Here is a 27369-nt window from a genome sequence, read left to right on the forward strand (position 1 = left end):
ATTATTTTGCCACATCCAAGTCTTCTTTCTTTTGCACAATATGTCATTAAACACAACCTTAGACGATCTACCATTTTCCATTTGTTCAATTTTTTTCAATACCTTATGACTCGCACCATAGCAATTGCTTCAATAGGAGCAGCCCCTGTTTCACTTAACAAGATAGCATAAGAAACTGCACTTTTAATTTTGAATTTGTTTGTAATCAAACGCTTCTAAATTTTCTCAATTTGTTTCCACTACATCTCGGATGCACTGTTGGCCCACAATTCACAACCGTAGAGAATCACTGGAATGACTAAAAGCCCAAAAATAGTTAGAGTGGTTTTCCAGTCTCATAACTCTGCCTCTCTACACTTGTTTTGAAAAGCATAAAATGCTTTCCAACCCCCCAACATTCTTTTCTTTCTAAAACCATCCCAACTTAGATTTATGTTGAAGTCAATTCCAAGGTATTTGTAATCCACAACTTCTTCCAAATGTTACCTTCAAAGTAGAACTTATGTTGGTTATGCTTTCTTTTGTTAGAGAAAACCACTACTTTCGTTCTGCTAATATTGACTTGCATCCACACCCTTTTACAAAAATGCGTAAGGGAAAGTAAGTTCTCTTGTAAACTGAGAGCAGATTTAGCAATCAGAATAAGTTCATCTGCGTACAAAAGAAGCCTTATAACGAACTTTCGCAAAAGGATATTGTCACCCCCTTGTGAATTTAGCCACTCTTCAAGCTTGTCGATATATAAACCAAAAAGGGTAGGAGACAATGGGCAACCTTGCTTGCCCCGATATGGCTTCTAAAACTTTCAGATAATGTCTGTTGAAGTTCTAATTTTGACTTTCACCTCTTATACAGTTTATGCACCACTGCTCTCAAATGCCTGGGAACCCCGAGTTCCTCCATTCTGTGCCAAAGCTTATCTCTAGAAACTGGGTCAAAGGATTTTCTGAAATCAACAAAGCAACAAAAGGCTTCTTCCTTTTCTCCCAAACTTTCTTCCTTTTTCTCCCAAACTTTTTCAATGATGTGCCTTAAAGTTATACCATGATCACGTGTGGGATGTTTAGGTCTAAAACTTGCTTGCCCTTTAGCATGCTTATATCTTTCTTCTGCCCACTTCTTGATTTTATTTTCTAACATGCTTCCAAATAACTTTGCAAACAAGGGGTTTATCATTATGGTCCTATAATTGGAGGGATTATTGATGTCACCACTCTTGAAAAGAGGTATTGCCAAACTAGTTGTCCAACTTGTGAGGAACCCCTGTTGCATGATGTTGTTGAAATTTTTTGTGATGTGAGGTGCAAGAATTTTTAAGCCCCACTTTAGATACTATGCTTAGAGTTCAGCTAAGTCTTTTGCTTTTCCAACACTCAACTTCTTGATACCCATCTCTACCTCTTGCACTGTGAAGAGTTTTGTATCAGTGTTGACCAAGGGAGAAGGATGGACCTTGGGATCCTACTCATAAAGTTGTCTTGCATAGCCGAATCATTTAGAAGTTGTAATGAGTTTGTACCTTTCTCGATTGGAGCTCCTTCCAAAATAATTTGGGGTTATTTTTCCCAAGCAAGATTAGTTCTTCTCTCCTCGAAACCATGAAATCAGCCTTTTTCTTTCTTAATATTTGCTTGTAAACTTTGAGCTTGATGTTATCCTTGTTTGATTCTTTCCACATTCTCCTTACCTTTTTACATTCCTCTTCAAACTAAGCATTAACTAGAAAGCAATTTGTTTCAGACTTCTTAATTTTTTCTCTTTTGCACTCTGCAAGTGCGCTTTGAATTAAATGTGTTAATTCGTGACTATGAACGCCGTGAAATGAGATTTTCTCCTTCTTGAAGAGCCTCTCTAGCATTATTTTGAAGGTATTACAATTTTCTAGAGTCAAAAGAATTCTACCCTTTGGAATATTTTGTTGAACACGCTGAGTTTTTGACCCTAATTGCTTATTTCCAATCCAAAAGAAACTTAAATAAATTGGCTTGTGATTTGATTTTAAGTCTCAAATCTGATCTCCAATCAAAACTTCCTCCATTTTCTCACACAAACTATGCGATCAAATTACATATTCTACTACACTTGCTCCATTGTAAGTATTGCAAGTGAAATTACCGGACTTTTCCCATCTAGTCAAACCATTACAAATGACTAAATTGAAAGCCCCACAGAGTAAGAAATTGTTCACCAAAGAGAATGTAGCCTTTGTCCTCTGAAATTCTTTCCCACTAATGATTACTCTCTTTTGTAAGCCAGAGAGGGTTGTAATCTTCTTTACAACAAAGAATGCTAGGTTTCGTACTTGCAGTCCTAGCATTGAAACCACCCACTATAAGGACTTCATCTAGCTGAGAATATGTTGCAATATCTGCTTTTAGGGTTGCAAAGGGATCTTTGTTGTCAAGCCCTCTACTTTTATAGATTTTTTAAACTTGCGGAGAAAAATAACATGCTGCAATTCTGATGTGATTTCCATTTTCTGATATTTTAAATGAGACAAATTGTTTATTTGAGTCTTCTTTTTCTAGCAGAATGAAACAACCTTCTTTTTCTCTCACTAATACCATGATACCCCTGTGTCCTTCGCCACTCCCTGTTTCCTTGTTCCACACTACCATCTTCCATTAACCTTCAAACAAAGGTGTCTTGCACCCTTCATGCTCATGTGTTTCTATGAGGCAAATAATGTCTCTATCTTCCGCAATAGGCCCTAACCTAAGTCCTCGTCTCCATGGTAACCCCTCTAGTTCCAACAAACTAATCTTAAGGAAACCTGGGTATGACTTGATTGTTATTTGTTTTAACATGCAAGACAAGCAGTTGAGTTTTGTCCCTGCTTGCCCATACTGACCTCGCTTCCTGATTTCCCGCTAAAGAGTGTGTTGCCTCTTCTTTGTTATCGTCTTGCTACCCTGTTTTGGACGGAGGTCCAAATTTCTCTATCATAACTTTACCTTTATAAATTCATGCTCTCTTTCCCTCATCTTTTGTTGCCCTAACCTTTGACATTTCCTCCCTCCTTTCCTTTTGTTGTCTTATAGTTAGATCTTTTTCTAGAAAAAAACGAGAACCCCTTAAGAGTTGCTTCTTGCTTAGAATAATATATTTATCACGCAAGCCAGGCGTGATGACTTTTATGGGTCTGACTCTCTAACTGATAAACTTACCTACTCTCCATGCTTGGCATATTTTTCCTTGCCATAACAGCTTGTCTTTCAAAAAGTCTCTTGCAAGTTCAAGAGTACATTCATTTTTCCCATAGTCTTTCACCCCTTTAATAATTATGTTTGCTGCTCTATCTTGCCTTTCCTTCCTTTCTCTATCTTGCATGTTGCCAACCCAAATGTTTGCTTCTCCTTCCCTATTAGCAAAATTGCTAATAACTTGAGCCCAGGTTTTGGAAACTTTTGTGGAACCTCCTTTCCTTTCTTCTCTTGTTGTCTCTTCATGGTTGTCTATTTGGGCAACCACTTTCCCTTTATCCTGGGATGGTTTCGCATTCATCACCTTTGTATTCTCCACTACAAATTTCTTCATGTTTTTCACATCCACCTTCATGCGTTGTCATTTTGTCTTCCCTATTAGGAGAGCTTCCTGTAGCAATGCCACTTGCTCCTTCCAAACTTTATTGATTTATGCTAAATCTTAGTTTTCAGCTGTTATTACATGAATTGTATGATCTCTTTCCTGCGCTTTAGCTTCTAAAACCTCCAACCTCTTTTTTGCACATAACAACTCTTTCAAGTAAAGATCAGATGACTAAGTGAGAGGTGTGGATGTGGGACTATAGAAGACAGAATCATCAATGCCTTTTCCTCTGGGCCTGTTGTTGCCACATGCTTGCAAAGGGGACTTGTTTGAATATTGCTTATTGCAAAGGTTCCAAGTAATTTCCCTTTGAAACTGTTTTTTCCTTGTCTGCTCCCATTTTAAACAGGCTAGTTTTCGTTTTAAAATGCCCCGATACTGTTTGACATTGACTCAAACCCACTTCCCATGTTTGGTTGATGAGGCAATTTTCACTTACCCTAGATCATTTGTTTCCATAGATTCTGAAATTTCTTGTCTCGTGGTTATGTTTGATGCATTTCTGATGCAAGCAACTGCATATGTTACACTCCAACCCTTCACTAATGCATTGCCAAACTCTAATTCCTCCACCCAACTTCGAACAATACCTCCTTCAAACCCAAACCCTCTTTTGGATAAACCCTCATTTTTCTAGAACCCAAAAAAAAAAACCTTTTCCATTCCTGTATTTTAGAGCCCATTTCTGATGGTGAATAATTCAATATTACCCCACATAAATCAAAGAAAAACACTGTTGAACCCGATCAAGATTCAAAAGCTACGGCCACGAAATCCTGTATTGTGATTCACTTGATGTTGTCTTTGTGATCTCATGATTAATCCTTTTGTAGCAATCAAACCTTCACCGTCATAGCCTGAATTGTAGGGGATCTCCGAGCTCGTCCCCCTTCCAAAATAACGCCTAAGCCTCGGCCTCGAACGACAACCTCGGATATGGCTTTAAATCACCGAGTCTCTCCAGATTTTCTGTCTCCGGAAGCAGACGATTTGTGTTTGTTCTCCTCGTTATAGGCATGTGTTAGATGCATTCAGGTGGCCCTGCTTACCCACTTAAATGAAACTGACCCACTGAAGCTCTGGTCTCCTCGTGGACCTCAAACGAAATATTCATTGTCATAGACAAAGTCGCAACTTTTCAAACGAAATATTCATTGTCATAGACAAAGTCGCAACTTTGAATCGAAAAGCGAAAAATTATGATAAAGTTTGGGATGAAGTCCCTCCATATTTAGTTTGATTTGGTTAAATCAACATTTATTATCTTAACATAAAAATATATTAAAGCAATTATATAAATCAAATGGTTGGTAATTGTTGATAGACATAAATTTAGAATAAGCATTAAAACACTTACTTCGTCATACATCTCAAGTTGATAAAATTTAAAAAAAATTATAAAAATAAATAAATTATAACTTTATTTAAAATAATATATTATAATTAATGATAAAAAGAATCAAGTTAAAAATATTCACATTTAAAAAATAAATAAATAAGATTTTTAACTATGAAAATTCACTCTTATTTGTCCTCTGCCAAGGTAGAATTCTAGCTATTCATTTACATGTTGACAACTATTAGTTTAGCATTGACCAATGCAAGTTATAATGTTTAACTTTAAAAACAAATATATATTTTTCAATATTATCGAAAAACAAATATACATTTGATTGGACAATAACTTGAAGGTTGTATTGCAACATTTATACAATACAATGCCACTCTGCCATAATTTGTGAATGCAGTTGCAATATTTATGCTATGAATTTTAGATATTTGTGCAAATATTTGCATTAAAAATGGATATGAACAAGATTTAAATAAAATAATTATTGTCCACAATTATTTATGTGTTCTTCAACACTTTAATAAGTATGAGTAAAAAAATATAAATGAGTAGACTTACTAGTGGTTACTACTCACCAAAATTTATGCAAGTCATTTTTCCTTGGTAGGCTATTAATTTTTCCACTTCATATATCAATTTGCAATTTTTTGAATAGCATAATTTCCACTTGAGTGGCAGGAACTAATTTTATCATCGAGATTCTTAATTTGCAAATAGACTTTGTTATAATGCCATGGCTTATCAATATCAGATGCCCAAAAAACCGTAACTCATTTGATATGACATTTTTTTAAATTGATGAATTTAATTAAAAAGACAAAAAATGCATAACTAATTTGGAAATAAATCTTAGCTTTTGATTTGTATATACTACTAAGAATATTCTATGGAGGTTAAAGCCCAAACATCAACCTAATAATGATTGATAATTAAATTAAAATTTTGGAAGCCCTATACGAAAATCGTCATGTTTATCAACATAATCATGTTGGCTTTGTGATATTAACAAAATTTGAATATAAATTAATAGAGATTGCAAAAGCTAATAACCAAATCCAACAATGCATGACATGGTTAATCACACATGCATTTTACAGATCTCAACATTAAGACATGACATATTGGTGTTGCTTAAGTCCACATGTAAACTTATGTGTTGGTGAAAAGATGTGAACCTCAAGACTTAGTTATTCTTATAGTAAAAGCATCTTCTTTCAAACTACAATTGTGATAAGGATTCTTGTGACAACCACATTTGATTTAAATTATGAATTGAAGAGAACTCTAATTTCCTAGATTTTTAGAGCATATCAAGTCCACATAAACGCTACATGATGACTATACAATTTGAACCTTAATGTTTAGTGAAAGAAATAAAGGATAACAAAGGCTCATAACCAAATCTACTAATGCTTGACTTGGTTAATTCCTCATGAATTGTTATCGATCTCAACACAAATACATTGGCTTTGTGACTCTATAAAATTTGAATATGAATTGGTGTGAAGATAGAAAAAGCTCATAACTCAGTCCGTTAATGTATGATTTGGTTAGGTCCACATGCATGTTAAGGATCTCAACAAACCACACATTAACTTAGTGAAGTCGGCAATATTTGACCTTGAAATGATAAGAGGATACAATGGCTTATAACCAAATCTACCCATGCATGGCTTTTAATTAGTTATGTAATGGGGGCAAGTTAAGTATTCATGTGTTGTAGGTATCTCACACACACTCTCTCTCTCTCTCTCTCTCTCTCACACATAGTTTATTGTTTGAATCTAAATTAATGATAGGAAATTTCAATTAGAGTTTGAGATCAACAAGAACTCCAACTTTTGCATTGTTGGGGTAGGTGAAGTCCACATGTATATTGCATTTTTGTGGCAAGATTTGAACCTCAAGGCTACAAGGTTTGAATTTCAATTGATTGGAGAATAGTAAAAGGCTTATAACCAAATCCCCTAATGCTCGACGTGGTCAAATCCACATTCATTGCAAGGATCTCAACATAGGCACACAATATGTTGGTTTTGTGATGCCAACAAGATTTGAACATGAATAGATGAGATGATAGTGAAAAATCAAAACCAAATTTTCGAGTGAATGACTTGGTCAAGTGCACATGCATTGTGGGGATCTCAACACATGCATATAACATGTCAGCATTGTTTGGTTAAGTCCACATGGATTGTTGGGATATGAACACAAAGACATGACACTTTGGTGTTACCTTTATGATGTCAACAAGATTTGAACTTAAATTGATGAAAGAAAATCAAAACCTCATAATAAAAAATGCCAATGTATGACTTTTCAAAAAGTCACACATTAGAGGTACGGTTAGTTTACAAGCATTGTAATTATCTCAACACTTGCACAAACCACACAATGGCTTAGCAAAGTTGGAAATCTTTGAACCTAAATTATTGAGAGTATATGAAAAGCTCATAACTAAATCTATCAATGTGTGACTTTTAACGAGTCACTAATGGGGGCAAGTTAGGTCACCTTGCACTATATGTATCTCAATGCATAGACACACACACCACATGTTAGGCTAATGAAGTCAACAAGATTTAAACTTGAATTGATGAGATCTAAATATGCCAATTCATGGCTTTTGAAAAGTTACACATTGTAAATAGACTAAGTCCACATGCATTATAAATATTTCATCACACACCATAATCCATGTTCATTCTTGATCTGATTAAAAAAATTTAATATTCTCAACACTTAATAAATATGAGAACTAAAGTGAAACTATGCAAGCTTAAATTAAATGAGAAGAAATTATATTGCGTGCTTAGACTTTTTTAAGGGAAATTCTTTAAAGTTTTAATCTTTTTTTTTGGCAAATAAGTACACAAGTTTACTTTTTTGTCATATTTTTCTATATATAAGAAATACATTTGATTACAATGCTTTTCACTTTAATGTTCAAGTTGACTTGACTCCTCAAATGTTTTGAGTTAAATATAATTATTACAACACGTTATGGATTTTTTCAAATAGATAAATATGCTTTTCCATTTTAACCCTTTTCTCTTGAATTTCAATTCGCAATTACACTATTCAATTGTTTCTTTGCCTCTATTAAAGATAATGGAACTAAATCCCTATTCTAATTTATGGATTTGAATTCATGTCTTATCTTCCTTATTTCCAAGGGGATTACATTCTTCAACAAGAGCAGAGTTGCCTCCTAAACTTATGGTAGTGAAGTAGATTCTCCATTACTTTCAAGTATTGGAGTAGTTACAATCCCATAAGGAGCATATATTGAGCCCTAAGAAGTCTTAATTTGGTCTACCCAATAATCATCCAATTTTGAGCCTTTTGATAAGAAGGATTCTAGGTTTTTCATTTCAGCATTAGAGAACAATGTGTCTTCAAGAACTACACCATCATTTGACCATAGTCAAAGTAAACTCTACATCAAAAAGACACATGTTCATACTACAAAATTTGGAATTAGTTTTGGTCATTGTTTTCTAAAATAATTTGGTAAAAAACCCTTTACTTAAATATATCGAAATATATATTTTGACTGAGATAGTAAGACTATAAGCATTGTTTCTTTAAACTAAAAAAATCATTCCACCCAAAAAATTATCACTATTAATTAAAAAAAAAAAAATCAATATTCGAAAACCTAAAAAAAAAAATTAGACAAAATAACCTAAAATGAAGCCACTATTAACTTTGCTATAAAAATGAAACAAGATTATCCACTAAGTTTTGATACCTGATAAATGAAAAACTAATCAATTTCACATTTTTTTAACCAAAAAATAATGTAAATTTTGATACACATACACTTGTTCATTTAATTTATATATTTTTATTATATACTTAGTGTATTAATTTAACTTAGAATTTAATTAAGTTTATTTAAGTTAATTATGGTTTATTAACATGTAATTATGTTTAGATAGGTTTTATTTGTGTTTATTATGATTTAATTTTATATAATTAATTTTATTGGACTAATCTAGGTTCATTAGCATTTGATTGAGTCAATTAAAGTTCTTCATTGGTATATAATTTGAGTTTAGTAATTAAATTTTATGAATATATAATGTGAGTTTATTTAGGTTAATTAATGTAGTTAATCTTATTTTTGGATTTACACTGGGCTTAAAAAAAATGAGATGGAAAATCTTTTTGTACTTAAATATCTTGAGTTAACATAGATTTTTCTTGGTATATATATATATCCTTTTAATGATTGATATGATTTAGTGATGATGATGATTAATGTTTATTGAGACTATAATTGGTTTATTATATCTTAAGAAAGGTAAGAGATTACTTGAATTTCTTTATATTTTTACTTCTATGCTCGAAATGCAATTAGAGAAGATCACCATGATTTTGATGAATTAGAAGGTTTGTAAGGTGGGTATTCTTACAAACATTTTGAAATTGTAATATAATTTGGGTATATGCAAGACACTCAAAGAGAAATTGCTTTTCATCTTCAACCCTCTTAGTGTTGTAAAGATGTCAAATTATTTCATCTCATAGTGTTTTGAGAGTGTTGTCCACAACCCCATTTCACTATGTAGCTCATGAGAGTTTGTCATTATTTTAATAATGTTGATTTTCTTCTTTATGCTATTGAAAATATAGAAACACATTTGATTGTCTAAATTAGGGTTGACCAACTCCTTATAGTATCATAATTTTTTATATTTTAATTTTTTATTGCACCACAAATTCTCCTTAAATTTGGATGTAATACTATTTATAATATTATTAATATTCTATAAAAAGACTTCTTTGTTTATTCCCTAATGATGTAGCCAATACTTTGTATCTTTTTGTCGTCCGTGTTGGTGTTGCTAGTGGTTTTGGTTGGAGTTTGAATTAATTTTTTGGAGCCTCTTGTCATCCATATTGTTTATTTTGTTCTTGTACACTAATTACTTAATCATAACCATGCTCCAAATAGAGGAAAGACTCGCTTCTGTGAGGAAGATAAGATAATGTGTTTTGCCTTTACTTTTGTGATTATAAATCATAAAATTCTTTTGGATTTTCTCTATCTTTCTCAAGGATTATCTAGAAATACTACATCTACAAAGTTCACATCCATATAAAATAACAAGAGAGATAATAGTCTCAAAGAGGATATTACATATTTGTTAATTGGTATTATACAATTTATATATATATTGCATCAATTAAACAAGGGAAATCAATAGCTGGGCAAAATCTCACCTTCAAGACACAAATTCAAAACCTTTGGGTTGTCACTATAAACCCCAATTCTTTTCCATGCAAACCTTACCATCACATACTAAAGTTATCTAATATTTGAATCGAGGTGGGTAGCATTAACATCATTAATCCTTACTAGTTGGTCTAGGTTTGATGAGCAAATGATTATTATATAGTTGTCATTAAATTAATTTTACTTTATTTTTAGTTTTTTTTTAAACTCATATTTAGTTGACATATGATGAGGTATGTGCTACAGTTTCTTAAAGCTAGGTTGTAGAAGGCACCTCGCTTCTCTTAATGTTGTTACTAACTAATGTTTAATAACATATAACTAGATCGAATTGGAATTTAGAAAGGTTTATTAATGCATGATTAAGGTTTATATTGAAAATTGTACCATGATTAGTATTTTCATCATGTGAAGAAATTGTGAAATTCAAAATTTGAATTTTCCCTCCAAACTCTACAAAGTCAGCGTCATGTTATTTCAAGTTGGATGGGCTCCAAAATCTACAAAGTCGGCCTGATGTTATTTCAAGTTGGATGGGCTCTAAAATCTACAAAGTCGGCCTGATGTTATTTCAAGTTGGATGGACTCTAATAAGGCACCCATTCAACCCCTCTTGGAAGTCTATACAAAGGAGAGGGTTCCTCCACATTTGACACATCAACTTGGCCTTTCTTATCTTTGATCCAGCGAACTTCAGGAGGAAAGGAGGCCAAAAATCTGAAGGAGGGCTATGGGACTTGGCTTGGCATTTCTCTTATTCTTGGGTATTGGTTTGATTATTATCTTGATTGTGTTTCTGACGTAATGATGAATCTCGAACTCTCTTTCATAAGGAAGAATTTCTAGGTTTTTCCCTTATGGGTTTTGTCTGGCCTTAGGCCTAATTTATGTCTCTCTCGTCTCATGGTTTCTTGGTTATTTCTCTACTTCTATTTTGTGGTTTTAATGGTTGATATTTTGTGAATTAATGATCATTGGATGTAGTTATCAGGTAAAAGAAAATTAATTCTAGTATGTGACCTAAAAAATCAACATGATATCAGAGTCAAATTAGATCTAAAAGAAGTTTAAAGTCCAAGCGAAAGTTTGTTATAACTCTATATGATGACCAATCTCTACACTGTGATCCAACTCAAAAAGAACTGTGCTCTTGTGACATCCAGTGTCCTTGAAAGAGCTGAATTTCTGTGACTTAAAAGTCTTCCCATTGACCAAGGCCAAGCTGAAGTTCCTAAGGAAGTTCGACCCCCTGTAATGAGAATTCTCCCTAAGACCTGATGCGAAATTATACCTGTGGCAAAGTTCTTGTTTCCAATTTGTGCGAGCCTCGTGACATATTTTATCATTTCCGTGGACAACTCTAATAGGTCGAACTTTTGCAATTCGAGGTCTGAACATATGGTGATTTTTATGGTGGTTATCAAGATGTGACAGATGACCATACATTCATGCGAATTATTATGTGAGATCCTTTGTGAATAAGGGAAGTATGATTCTATTTATATATATTCTCTTGTGACTCAAGTTTATTCATGCAAAGCTCTGTTCATGCGAAAGAGTTTTCCTAATCTATTTGCTCATACGAAAGTTCTTTTGACACTTATGTGAGTTTTGTAACATTCTAGCTCTCTCTGTAAGGCATTCAAAATCTGATCCTGAGGAATCGAGGACCACAGAAGGATTCGATCCCGTGGCAGATCCTGTGGCACCATTTGTGCAAATTTTGTAACTTTTAATCTAAAGTTCTGTGTTGATCCAAGTTGAGACCCTAGAGATCCGAGCTTTACTAAAACCATTTTCTAGTCAAAAGTGTCAAGTCCGAGTTCTATCTAAAGTTGATCCAATCTTGTTGGTTTCCCAAATCGTAAATCATGACCTGAATTAACTCCGAGCCATTTGAAGTTGATCCTATGGCGACAGATCCAAAATTCAAGTCCAGGCCCCTCCATGACATACAAAATGCATCTTTGTCACTAAAATTTGAAGTTTGTGCATAAGAAAATATTTGAGCTTCATTTGTGGAACAAGTGTCAAAGACATTTTATAGGAAAATATAGAGTTAGATCAAAAGCGGTTTGGCAAGAAAGTCTTAAGTTTGCAAAAGGTTGATGTTTGAAGACTCATATCCCTGTATGAGTTCTATGATGTGTCTCCCTAGCATGAAAAAGATTGAGGAATAGTTCAAAAAGAAGTCCAAATATACCGTGGATGAATGACAAGCTTAAGGACCAACCATGTGTGAGTTTGTAACTGTCATTACCAAATTCTTCATCTAAGAATAGGCTATTTATATATAGAAGAAGTTCATATTTCACTTCGAAAGAGCCAACTTGGTCAATCTGTAATATATATCAAATAAAAGTTTGAAAATTTAAAAGTTTTGGACATTCATTTGATTAGGACCCAAACCTCTAGGACGGATAGCAAGAAGGAAGTTGGGAAATGAATGCTAGGTTTGATTTTGAGAATGTTCATGTTGGAAAAAGATTGCGAGAATGACTTAGGCTATAAAATTATTATGGTTTAAATCCCTTTCTATTCTTGCAAACAATTGTTAACCCTATCTAGACAAAAAATAAAAAAGGGGGGGTTGAGAAAGCCTTGGGATTATGAACTGATTGCTTCTGCTTGAAAGAAGAAAAACCCTTGCTCCTAGAATATTTGACATCTTGATAAGGTTGATTTGTAGGTTAGATTCAAGAAGACTGAATATAAAGAGGGAGTTGTCATATGCTCAAAAGATAAGTATCTCGTAATTATTTTATTGTTTTAATCATCACTGACCTTGAATTGATTAGGGTTTGGAAAAAGATCTAAGGCGTATGGACCAAATCCTAGAAATTATTTGATAATGATGTGGACTCGTTGATGTTGTAGACTCCTTGATAATGATGAGGAGTCTTTAATGTTGATAATGAACATCTTGATTATATGAACTTCTTGATGATGTGGAATCTTTGATGGTAATGTTGATGTGGACAAGGTCAACTCTTTGATGAAGATATGGACTCCTTGATGATGTAGACTCCTTGATGAGTTGAATGAGATTGACCAGACCCAAGAAGACTAAGGTCAAGAGGGAGCTGACACACTCTCAAGAGATAAATGCTTTCATGATTATTTCTATTATTGTTTCATTATGAGTCTCTCGTCTTTGTATATCTTGCTTGGTTGTATTTGTTCTTCCATGGCCTCCTAGTAAAGCATTGTAGGTGCAAAATGAAGATTTCCAGGGTTGTGGTAGTAGATGAAGAAGGATGGAAGAATAAAGATAAGAATACTCATGACTGGATGAGCGTTAGAATCAGAGCAAGAAAACATGATCAACTTAATTTAAGCATGTTTTGATCCATGATGTAAAGAAAATTAATTGCAACTTCCAATATGAAGATGATTAGAATGATGTTGATCCAAATGTCTTAAAGATGATCATGTGACTTTTCTGCAATGTTTCTGACAAGGGTTGAGAACCTCTTTAGTATACAAGGGATTTGATTAAAGAACTGTAAGATTGAAAGGGTGACATGAGCCTGGTGAAATCCCTGTTGTCGGATTGTGGCATAATGGACTGTGAGTCCATGAACACTTGCTTGATGAAAAAATTGAAGAAGTTGCAAAACTATGTTGTCAATATTTGCTTATATAAAAAGCCATTGTTATGTCCCTGTAATACTAGTGTATTCCCCTTATTGTTATTGTTAGTGTAGCCCCCTATTATTGCGTTGAGAGGCACCCTACAACCCAATATGGGGTAGATCTCACATAAAAATGTAAACGTAAATGTAAATGTAAGCAATCTAGTATGGCAGTAGATCTCACATAAAACATAAGCATGTAAACGTAAATGTATATAAACATAATGCTCAACATTTAACATTTATAATCTAATGTCGGCCCTATTTAAAAAACAATATAATTATTAATATGTATAAACACAATATAAATTTAATAAACACTCAAAAAGGATGTATGGTAAATAAATAAAACCTCATTTTATATTTATTCCATAAACTTCTTTATATTTACAAAAACTCAAAAAATATGTTTTATTTAGGTGAAACCTATCAGCCAAATACCATGGGACAAATAATTAATAATACCATGGGCCAAATACCATATTTATAAAAGATGTATGGTATTTAAATAAATATAAAAGAGGTATAAAGAGGTATGATAAATAAATAAAAATATATCAAATAGGATTAGAAATCAACATCTAATTATCTACCCAGCCTATGGGCCAAATACCACGGTAAATAAAAGAGATACGATAAATAAATAAAAATATAAATAAACCAGCCTAGATCCATCTTAACCCAAATTTATCAAGCGCCGAAAGGGATCAAATCTCTCGAGGTGAAAACATTTCCTCAAGTTTTGCACTCAAAAAAGAGTTTTTCACATCGAGAGATTGTATCTCTCTCGACACTTGATATATCCGGGTTAAGATGGATCTAGGCTGGTTATTGTTGTGCCCATGTATCCCCCATGTTGTTATCGTTGTGCCTCATAGAAGCCCACTATTGTTATTGTTGTGCCCTTACATTATTATTGTTATGTAGGCTCTAATTATATAGTGACCCCTTAGACTCTTATATATACCAAGGAGGTCTATCAATTGTATCATCCAAGAATTTTTCATTTATGTAATATAAAGGAGGTTTCTCCCTCGAAGAGGATAATTTCTATGTCATTGATCTATCTTTTATGTGAGTTGGTTGCATAACATTTGGTATTAGAGCTTTGGATTCTAGGGTTTCGCTTCTCCATCTTGGAATTTTCGCTACAACTTTTTTTCTAAGAGGCTTCGGAAGCCGAAATTGAAACCACATAGAGATGGAATATTTATTAAGTTATTGTACGAATTTCAGACCTTGGTTCACTATATTTTCAGAGATATGATTTGATGAAGTTAGGGTTTTTGCAGGCTTCATAATTCTATCTCAAACAGGTGACCTAGGGAAAATAACTTTCTAACTGACCATTGGATTTGAATTTTGTAAAAATTGAATGAAATTGCATTGACTGTAGATTTTTGTGTATCATTTTTAGGGCTGAAGGTCAAAACAATGACATGTGGCACTATGTACAATTTATCTCTACTGAACCATTCTATAATCAGGTCATCGTCAGAGATTGGGCATAACTCTTTTTTGAAGAATGAAATCTCAATATGATTTGTGGGGTTGGAAATAAGACTCGGAGGGATACCATAGGACAAAATTTTAGACCTTGGATATTCGAAATTACAGATATACAACATTTTCAATATTGAGCTCCAAAAAAACAAGAAAAAAGTGTGTATTTTTTTAAATTTTGCATAACTTTTGTTTGAAAAATCAGTTTGAAGTGATTCAAAGGGAATAGTGAAGTATAGATATCTTTGTTTGATTCCAAAATGCCTCGAAATAAAAAAATAGAAACACCTAGTAAGAAACTAGAAAGCTCTTCTATGACGCATGAAGAAGAGAAAAAAATACAGCATGATAAATCAAAATTACGAGACCAAGTGCAACAAATTTATCTCTCGCAAAAGTAAAAAAAAATGAATTGGAATCCATGATGAATGTTAAGATAGATGGTATAAAAAGGGACATGGGAGTTTTGAATGATGGTTTAAATGCAGACATGGAAGCAATGGTGAATGTCAAGATAGAAGGGTTGAAGGAAGGTTTGGTAAAGTTGTTAGAAGTAGAAAGGCTTCCCAGTGGTGACAAGGTAATCCATGAAAATCATGATCAAGACAAAAATAATATGAATTATGATTTTAGAGACTCTCATGTTGGGTTTAAGAACCACCACATTCCAAATATCAATATGAGAAAGTTTGATGGAAAGTATCTAGTAACATGGATACTACAGATGGAGTAATATTTTGATCTCCATGATGTGCAACACACATAAAAGTTATGCATTGCATCTTTATATTTAGAACCCAATCAATTTGTATGGAATTGATGACTTTTTTCTCATAAAAAACTTGTCACTTGGCCAATTTTTATGGAGGAACTGATAACACATTATGAGGATACAAGGAGAAACACCTTCTTTAGCCAATTGATAAATCTCAAACAAAAGAGTTCAACGGTGGAGCACATTGAGGACTTCCAAAAATTAAATATCAGGGTAATTGATATTCCAGAGGAGTATAGGATTGATGTCTTCATAGGGACTTTAAGGATAACATCTAACATAAGGTTCATCTTTGAGAACATGATTCATTGGAGAAGGCATTCAAGGTGGCAAGAAAAGTTGAAAGCAAAATTATGACAACAAGGAAGTCTACCACTCAAAACTATAAATATGGAAGTGTTGTTGCTCCTAGCCTTCCACAACCTACAAGTTTGACACCACAAAAAATGGAGTAAAAAAGAGCAAAAGGGCTTTGTTACATTTGTGATAGCAAATACATTAAATGTCATAAGTGTGTTGAGAAGAAATTAATCCACATAGATTGTGAAGAGGAGGAAGAAAAAAATAGATCAACGACTTATAAATTATCCTCTTCGAGAGGGAAACCTATTTTACATTACACAAATGAACAATCATTGGATGATACAAATGATAAAACCTCCTTGGTATATATAGGAGTCTAAGGGGTCACAATATAATCAGAGCCTACATAATAATAATAATGTAAGGACACAACAATAACAATAGTGGGCTTCTATGGGGCACAAAAATAACAACAAGGGGGATTCATGGACAAAACAATAACAATAGGGGGCTACACTAACAATAACAATAAGGGAGATACATTAGTATTATAGGGACCTAACATGCCCCTTTCCTTCAAAAAAGTGTTTTCCTCAATGCTTGAGTAGTTCTAAATGTTTCTGTATAAAATTCCCATCCTCCCATGTGGAATATTCAATGGATAATTACTTCCACTTAATGAGATACTTTGAAATTAATTGATAATAAATTATCACCCAAGTAATATCGCCCTTACAAGGTGTTGCAAAATATTGGTACTATGACATACAAATTGGAGTTTCATGCATCTTCTCGAGTACGCCCAGTTTTCCATGTTTCAAGCTTAAAGAAGGTTATTGGTGACAAGCTCCTCATTCAAACAATGTTTTCAAAACTTGACAAAGAGGGAAAAATCATATTTGAGCCTAAAGTAGTCACATAAACAAGAACCCAACAACTACGAAATTGATTAATTTCGGAGTATCTCATTAATTGGAAGAACTTACCCGTTGAAGATTCCACATGGGAGGATGAAAATTTTATACAGAAACATCTAGAACTAATCAAGCGTTGAGGACAACACTTTTTTGAAGGGAATGGGCATGTTAGGTCCCTTGAATACTAGTGTATCCCCCTTATTGTTATTTTTAGTGTAGCCCCCTATAGTTGTTGTTGTGCTCATGTATCCCCCATGTTGTTATTATTGTGCCCTTACATTATTATTGTTATGTGGGCTTTGATTATATTGTGACCCCTTGGACTCCTATATATACCAAGGAGGTGTTATCATTTGTATCATCTAAGGATTATTCATTTATGTAATGTAAAGGAGGTTTCCCCCTCGAAGAGGATAATTTTTAAGTCGTTGATCTATATTTTCTGTGAGCTTGTTACATCACAATCACTTATTGTATGTTGGATCTGGCCGTGGTTGTTGGTGTTTTCTTCTGTGAGAAGCCTCTTATTGTCTAATGGATTCACTATGGAACATTTTTCTATTGATAATCAGGGTTTTGATATTTACTTCTGTGAGAAGCCACTTGTTATTTGTTGGATTGTTTGCTTTTGTGAAAATCCCCAGCTGAAGTTGAATGAATAGTTGGATGTTGTTGTTTGATGGAATTATTTGATGCATGAATTTGCTGACTCTAAATATGGAAGAACACTTATGAGCATTGTGGTATCTGAGATGACATGGATGTTTCTATTGCATAGCTTATTTGTGAAGTAGTTGACGATGTTTGTTGGTATTGGAATCAATCATGTTGATATGAGACTACATGGGTATATAGATGCAGATTGGTTGTCACTAACATGAAGAGAACATCAAGATGCTTCTTTAGTTTGGGATCTGCCATTATTTCCTAGATGAGCAGGAAGCTGGGATCTGTCACTCTTAGTACAATCGAGGCAGAGTATATTGCAGCTAGTATGGCTAGTTGTGAGGTAGTGTGGTTCTGGAATATCCTTGCAAAGCTATTTTATCACGTGCAAAGTACAACCATGATATACTGTGAAAATCAAAGTAGGATCAAACTTTCAGAGAATCCAGTGTTCCATGACAGGTCGAAGCACATCGAGATTAAGTACCACTACATCATATATATGGTACAATGGGGAGCAATGAGGCTCCAACACATCTCAACATATGAGTAGGTTGCAAACATTATCACCAAGCTTTTGTCGAAAGTGAAGTTCATATTCTTTCGAGAGTAGATTGGAGTGCAAGAGAATGTATAACTCATTGGGAGGAAAAACAAGTGATTGATAACACTGAGCATATGCTCTTCCCCCAACCTTTAGACTAGCCATGGACTTGGGGGGGGATGAGCAGTGAAGCTCCTAGGTGTGAGGGTACTCCTTGGAGCCATGGAATTGGCTGAGTACATCCCCTAGTGTGCATCCTACCCGCAAGTCACATTCATGTCATTATTGACCAAGGGCCATATTGACATAGTTAAGCTTGTTGGGATTCCCACCCATTTGGCCAGTGGGTGAGGAGACTTAGTTGTGTGTGAAATTTAGCAATGTCAGACGCAACTTCCATAGACTTGGTTGTGGTAAATTGATCACCCCTAAGTGTTGGATGCAGGTGTTCTACCACTTGATCACTAAGGATCAAGTTGGATGAGAATCAACCAGTGGACATAAGGTGAGTGTGATATTTACCAAGGTCATATATGACTACCATGGACTTGATTGTGGTAAATCGATCTACCACATCATTAGTTGTGGATCATTCTTCCGAGATGAGATGAGATGAGAGGAGATGATTTGATGAAGAAACTATCAACTTCCCTTATGTTGAGAAATTTACATTTAAGATGAGATCTATGATATACTCTTTTAGGTCCTAGAGCTTAACCTGGAGACTAGTAGGGTGTATGTCATCTTTACCAAGGTCAAATGTGACTTCCATGGACTTGGTTGTGGCAAATCGATCTCCCCTATCATTAGTTGTGGATCGAGACTTCATTGTTCAACTGAGATGAGATCTACGGTGCAACTGGAAGTATGCCTCCCTGATTGAGAGGGAGTGTTGAAATTGGATTGTGATGTTGTTTTCTTTCCTTATGATGAGACATACGAGGAAAAACAAAAAATACCTCCCTGGCTAAGAGAGAGTGTTGAAAATTGTAGCCATGATCAATATTTTCATTATGTGAGGAAATTGTGAGATTTAAAATTTGAATTTTCCCTCAAAATATACAAGTTTACCTCATATTATTTCAATTCGGTTGGGCCCCAATAAGGCACCCATTCGATGTGAAAATTTATGAATCTACACATCAAAAATCCTACTACAATCACTGGTTTATAATATCCTACTTGCTTTTACATTCAACAAGCTATTTAATTATTTAAACAATGATGAAAAACACTATTGTAGACTACACTAACATACAGATCATAAAATGAAATAGATGTGAGACAAACACACAAGGGAGACCGTTCTTTTTGGACATACATCCCTGGAAAAACCCAATGCGAGAAAACCGATGTAGCAACTCTGAGGGTTTTCTATTATTAAGCAGTAGTTCTGAATACAACTCTAGATGCCCTCTTGACAATCCAGTTACAAAGATAAAATATACTGGCAGAAACCTAAGTGAGATTACCTCAATTCACCTGGCATAATCCCTCTAATCTGGTGACTCAACTGACTATCCCTAGTTACAACTACTCTGCCCCTTCACAGTAGCTGCGTGGGCCTGCGTGGAGCACTTCTGCGACTTTACGTCAGCCTTGCACTACCTCTTACAACCTCCTAGAGCTCTAACATCAGCCTTCTCGGCTGATCATGCTGCTCCCCGACTGAATTCAAACTTCTGTAGGCGGACAACTCTTCCCCTGTGTTGTCACTGCGTCAAGCAATATGTGGGCCCTCCTAGCCCAGTGTTAGCCTCCCTTGGTCTGGCTACCTCGTCGAGCGTATCTCTGCTTCTCTTTACTGAGTATTCAGGGTCCCGAAGAAGATCCTCCAACCCCAACTATCCCTGCCCCTCTACTGCAACTCAAATCACGTGTTTGACTTTCTCAACAAACCTTGCCCCTGAAAAATTGAATGGATTGATCACTTGGTGTATCTCCAACTGACCCTCAAGCCTCCTCTTATACTTTCCCTGTTGATGAGTCAACGACTGAGATTAAGTCCCTAATCAATGGCTAAGATTAAAACAAACTTGATCCTCGTCTCTTAGAAGCTTCTCACCCATATTTTTATTAATACCCATTAATATTTTTATTCTCAGAAGTTTAGACTTAGGAACCCCATTAAAAATATTAATTATTTTAATAACTCACAATCCGGGTGGAATTTCTCCAAACGATTTCTGGGTCTTGGAGATCTCATGTATTCTAGCCCCTCCACAAAATTTTGTAGCTAGAACACATCCGATGCTACCCAAAATCAACACTCCCTCTTAGCGAGGAATGTTCTCTAGCAATACTTCCCAATAGAAGCATCACACTGATCCATGGCATCGATCCTCTGTGTTGTTGATGCTTGGCCTACTTCCCTTCATCCACTGCATTGTTGCCCATGACACTGCCACTGTCACTGTTGCATATGTACTAAAACTCCCTCTCAATATGCTGCATCATGCTACCCATAACATTGCCACTATTAACTGCTGCACTGCAACTCAATTGCTGAGAAGTAAACAACTAAAAATCCAACCAAAAGTTGACATGTTGGTCAATCTGGATACCCCATGATGCTGAAGCTACCTCTGCTGCTAATTTGTGCTGACCCTTTGCTCTACTGCGTTGCTGTAATATGCTCTGTGCCTCTCGCATTGTGGCAACCTCCACTGTGCTGCTTTAGACTCTGGAACTCTAGCTCTACCACTGTTTGCTCCATCATCCCTCGCACCAAATGAATCCCATCATTCTGCTACTGTCATTAAGGGCTCCTGTAGACATATGTGATCCAAGAGTTTGGGCACCTCAAGGATCTTTCCCTTGTGTAGTCCTCCTGACTACAACTCGATGTCGCCCCACCTCTTCTCCAAAGGTGCATGAGCACTCATGGCACAATCCTCCTCATCATCCTTGCCCTTCTTCCGAGGGCACTGAGTGGCGAAATGTCCTAGTTCTCCACACCTGAAGCATATGACTTTGGTTATGTATTTATTTTTCCTCTTCTACTACCCCTGCTATCTTGATGATGCAAGAGTTGCATTCTCCTCCTCCTCCTTCTTGACTCGGGCTCCTCTGCCGCTACTGCTTGCCTTGGTCAGCCTCCTGATCTCTTCCTGTCGAAGATCTGCCCACATTTCCTCCCAACTAGGGAGAGAATCTCTGCCCAAGATACTCTGGACAAATGTCTCCCAATCTTCGGTGACTACATTCAAGGCAGTCCTGACCATGAAATCAGGATCTGGTGTAGAGTCCACAGAAGTCAGCTAGCCTCGAACCCCTTGTAACGTGAGGAGGAACGGATTGATCTCTTCTCCCTTCTGCATTTGGTAATGTCTCAACTGATTCTCCAATAGCATCTTCTGTTGAACGGAAGTCCCCTAGTACAAGGTGGTCAACATTTCCCACATCTCCCTTGTTGTTTCCTTCTCAACAATGTGTGGGAAAACGTTTTCTTTGACCCCATCTAGAATCATGCATTTAGCCTTCGCCTGGGCCTCCTCGTACTTCTTTAGCGGATCAACATGGACTGGAACAACAAATACCTTTAATGCATAGTCCTTGATGTGATTCTTGTCTAAGACTGCCAAGATCCTGGCCTTCCAGATTACAAAATTGGATGCTCCATCCAATCTGACCTGATCCCTCAGTCCATTCACTGCCATCTCTGCTCAAACAAATGTAGGACTGGTTCTCTTCTCCCTCTGGTGCTGCTACTCCAGCAAGACTCGGATCTGGATTTCTTCGGTGCTAGAAATCCTCTCAAGGAAAAAGCTCCTCTAGACTCCCTCTGAGTCTTAATTTCCTTCACAGAAATCCTCACGCCAAATGTTGAATCACTCTTCTCCAATCCTCCTTTGTTGCTTCTCAACAACCCGGATCTAAATTTCTTTGGCAAGAAATCTGCTAAGGCAGAGAATCCCTCTACCTCGGCTTTGTCTCCTCAAACAATGTTTTGCACCAACAACGACAATGTCCCACCAGCCCCTCAAATCGAATTTGCACTGCTCCTCCAGCCCCGAAAACTCATTGATTTGAGCCTCTCAGGCTCTGTGCTGGCCCAAAGAGCTAACACAGTCACTGAGTGAGCTCCTCTCGGGTACTCTGTCACCCTCTATAGGCTCAAAATACTAACGCAGGCACTACGTGAGCCTTTACGTCACTTCTCTGGCTCTGCGTCACTCCTTCAGCTGCTCCTTTGCCTCTGAAACAACATTGTCACTCGGGACAATTTCTTCGCAACAAATTCACTGGACCTCCTGGTTGATGTCTTCAGTGTCCTATGATCTACAATGCTCTGATAACATGTGAAAATTTCTGAATCTACACATCAGAAATCCTAATGAAATCATTTGTTTATCATCTCCTACTTGTTTTTACATTCAACAATTTATTTAATTATTTAAACAATGATGAAAAACACTACTGCAGACTACACTGACATACAGATCATAAACTAAAATAGATGCGAGACAAACACACAAGGGACAACGTTATTTTTTAACAATACGTCCCTGGAAAAACCCAATGCGGGAAAACTGATGCAGCTTTGAGGGTTTTCTATTATTAAGCAATAGTTCTGAATACAACTCTGGATGCCCATTTGGCAATCTAGTTACAAAGATAAAATATACTGGCAAAAACCTAAGTGAGATTACCTCACATCACCCGAAAAAATCCCTCTGATCCAACAAATGAACTAACTATCCCTGGCTACAAATGCGCTGCCCCTTCGCAGTAGCTGCGTGGGCTTGCGTGGAGCACTTCTGAGACTTTGTGTCAGCCCTGCGCTACCTATTACAACCTCCTGGAGCTCTGATGTCAGCCTTCTCGGCTGATCTTGCTGCTCCCCGATTGAATTCAGACTTCTGCAGGAGGACAACTCTTCCCCTGCACTGGCACTGCGTCAAGCAATGCGTGGGCCCTCCTCTAGCGTGTCTTTGGCTCTCTCTGCTGGGTATTCGGGGTCCCGGAGAAGATCCTCCAACCCCAACTATACCTGCCCCTCTGTTGCAACTCAGATCACCTGTTTGACTTTCTCAGCAAAACTTGCCCTAGAAAAATCGAATTGACTGATCACTTGGTGTATCTCCAATTGTCCCTCAAGCCTCCTCTTATACTTTTCATGTTGATGAGCCAAAAACCGAGATTAAGTCCCTAATCAACGGCTAAGATTAAAACAGACTTGATCCTCATCTCTTAGAAGCTTCTCACCCATATTTTTATTAATACCCATTAATATTTTTAGTTTCCTAAGTTTAGACTTAGGAACCCCATTAAAAATATTAATTATTTTAATAACTCACAATCCAAGTGGAATTTATCCAAACGATTTCTAGGTCTTGGAGATCTCATGTATTCTATCCCTCCACAAAATTTCAGAGCTAGATCACATCCAATGCTACCCATAATCAACATTAGACCCCCTTGGAAGTCTATATAAAGGAGAGGGTTTCTCCTCATTTTACACATTGACTTGGTCTTTCTTATCTCTTATCCAATGAATTTCAGAAGGAGAAAAGGAGGTCAAAAATATGTAGGAGGGATATGCGACTTTGCTTGGCATTTCTCTTATTCTTGGGTATTGGTTTGGTTATTATATTAATGGTGTTTCTAATGCACTGATAAATCTTGAACTCTCTCTCTCATAAGGAAGAATTCTTGGGTTTTCCCCTTCTGGGTTTTTCCTTGGCGTCAAGCATAATTTATGTGTCTCTTGTCTCATGGTTTCTTGGTTGTTTCTCTACTGCTCTTTCATGGTTTTAATGGTTGATATTTTCTTTTACATAACTTCTTAATGATTAATTGAATGCTATTTGTGAATTAATGATCATTGGAACTAGTTATCATGTAAAAGAAAACTAATTCTAGTATGTGACCTAGAAAATCAACAGTTTATTGGATTTTATTAGCATATAGTTGTGACTTTAAATAAAGTTTATTTAGGATTTAGTTAAGTTATATAATATTTAATGATATATGATCGAATGTCAATTGGATTGGTAGTTTATAAGGGAAAATAGGTAATTTTTATTATTAAAAATGGTTATAGTGAAGCTAATAATACACTTTAAACATATAATATCTACATGATTCAAACTATTTTCACATATCAAGATCAACAAACAGATCTTTCTAATATTTGTTAACAATATTTCTCAGCTTTTCATACTACAACAAATCCTGTAAAAGACACCTAAAATAATAATAACTTTAAAAAACATAGAGTAATGAAAAGTGTAATGGTTTGCGACCTATTATAGGCTTGTAGTATACGTTGGCTCATGTTCTTCATTTTCCTTGTCTTCTATCAACTATATCACTATATCCCCATACTTATATTCAATGTGTCCTCACATATGCTAGTTAGAAGCCATCGCTTGTGCTTCTTTGTTCAAATTATCTACCATATTTTGATATAATTCCCCTCTACCTTTTGGAGATAAGAATGAAAATGAATCCTCTATTACCTTGAAACATTTTGTCATGCATCATTAAAATCCTAGTTAGCTCTTGTAAGTCTCAATGAACAACGATATATGGTTGAACTTTGGTTTATAGAATAGTGTATTGTAGTCAAACAAGGCAATGAACCTACACATGTGGACTAAAATATACAAAATAGATTCAACATACTTCCTAATATATCTTTCCCTAGTTGTGTTGAACAACAATACCTGTGCTCCACAACCTATAAGAGAATTAGAAAACAATGCACTCCTTACACTCATTCCCAAATCCTCAGAAACAAATTCACACTTCCAACAACAAAACTTTTGTGTCCTATTAACAGAGATCATCAACTTATGGATCAATTTTGTCCAATAGTGAGAAAACAAGGAAAAAAAAAAAAAACAACTATTGACTAGGAGACAAAGGTTGATTTCCAAGAAGAGCTAATTAAACAAAATTGTCCATAATGTGAGGGAAAGGATAGTATCTTTAAACCCAATGCTTCATCCCTCAAAAAATTGAATTCAAATCCAAAATGACCACAACTAAAGATACCTAAAATTCTTATTGCAAAGTCTTGTGCACTATCAAAAGGCATCAAAAGATTAAAATATGGAGTTGAAACATTGGTGGGCTCCAGTATTGTAGCAATAATGCTACAACTCCTGGAGCTTCCTTCTTTAGTTTTATCAACCCGGTAGTTCGTAACAAACTTGGAAGTGACGGTGCTGTATGCACAAGTACTAGCTCTTGTCGCAGCTGTCACTTGGTCAGCTGGCACAAGTCCGCTAGGGGCTCAAGCCAACTTCTATGAGCTCTTAGAAGAAGCTTTTGAACTGATGGGCGAAAGCTAATATCAAAAGAAGCTAATCTATTTGCAAAAAAAAGGAAGTGAAAGCCAACAAGAATCACAAACCCTAACAAACCCTAATTCTACCAGCTAGTCTCACTGATGCAGAGATGGGGGTGCAAACTACTGAAAGTGATGCCATTACTTCTATGAGGGTGAAATGCAGGTGTTTAGACTACCTCTATCTGAAGAAAACACTTTTTGTATTTTTGTTCCAATTATTAGAATGATCATGCATGTGCTTTTAACTGGCTTCCTACTGTGCAGAGATGGATTAAGGAGGAGGAAGGCTTGAAGAAGGTTGGGAAAGTTCAGAGAGGGTCTAAGGGGTCCCTAACACCCTTCCAGAGAGTCTCACAAAGTTTGGCCCCCAAGAAACCGTGCTTATGAGCTTCTACAGGAAGTCTGCAGGGGTTCTACAGGATGTTTGAGAACTTCTACAGGATGTTCAGTAATTCCTACAGGATGTTCTACAATCGGATTTTTGGGTGAAGAGTGAGTGGAGGAGGCTGCATGGGTGGATAGGGAGGTAGGAGAGGGGTTTGTAATGACTTAGGGACAAAGAGATGAGATGATGAGGGGGGTGTGCTAAGCTGGTTTGTCTAAAGGAGGGTAGAGGGAATGGAAGGCCGAGAAGGTAGGATAACGTGGGTAGTAGAGTAGCTGAAAGACAAGAGGTCTAGTTGGGAGATGAGTAGTTGGCCTGAGCAAGGCTTAGAAGGACGAGAGAGTGAGGGGAGTGGCGCTGCACAGTGCAAACTGAATCAAATCTTCCACGTCCTGCATATAATCAAAACATTCCTAACTGTTTAATGGAACCAATGAACAACAACGTTATTCTTAAGGAAAACCATGTATAGTACTGAAGCAAGGAAATATTCCAAGAGGTCTGAACGCATGGACAACTTCTACAAGCAAAAATATTGCACCACAAATTGCATGTACTCGTAAACCAATGTTTTTGGTGGGTAGCACTGTCTGCAATTCCAGCCCCTAGAAAGAGGTGAAAATGAGTGTGCAAGCAACCCTTTTCTGGAACTTTTATCAACTCCAATCTCTTCAATTTATTCTAAACAGCTAAAGCAACTCTATCTTCTACCAATGACCTACTTAACCACACCAAGAAATCTAACTCTACAAACTGTGTTTCAAATGCATGTAAATAAAAACCATAATGCTGAAAGAAAGGATAACAATACAGAAGAAGGAGGCCTTAGGCTCTCAGGTTGGGCCCAACCCCGAGAGCTATGGCTCCTTTAAAAGCTCAGAACTGAGATCAAATCCAACTGCTTTCCATTAAAAAATAATAATCATAAGTCAAATAGCATGCCAACAATGGCTACAAAAGAGCAAAACTAAGCTAGCAGCTCGTAGTGCAGGATGTGCAACAATGTTTCAAAAGTCCTTTTCGAAGGCTAAAGCCCTATCATTTATACATCTCGAGGCCCCAAGCTGGCCTCCTAAATCAGTGGGGCTTGGCTGACCAAACTAAGAGTGAACTGCTGCTTCCTCAAAATCCATTTGGCTGTCTTTAAATCCGGTTGT

Source organism: Pinus tabuliformis, chromosome J (assembly GCF_031772625.1).
Source record: "Pinus tabuliformis cultivar Carrire ecotype Pingquan chromosome J, CPIR1, whole genome shotgun sequence".
NCBI lineage: Eukaryota > Viridiplantae > Streptophyta > Pinopsida > Pinales > Pinaceae > Pinus > Pinus tabuliformis.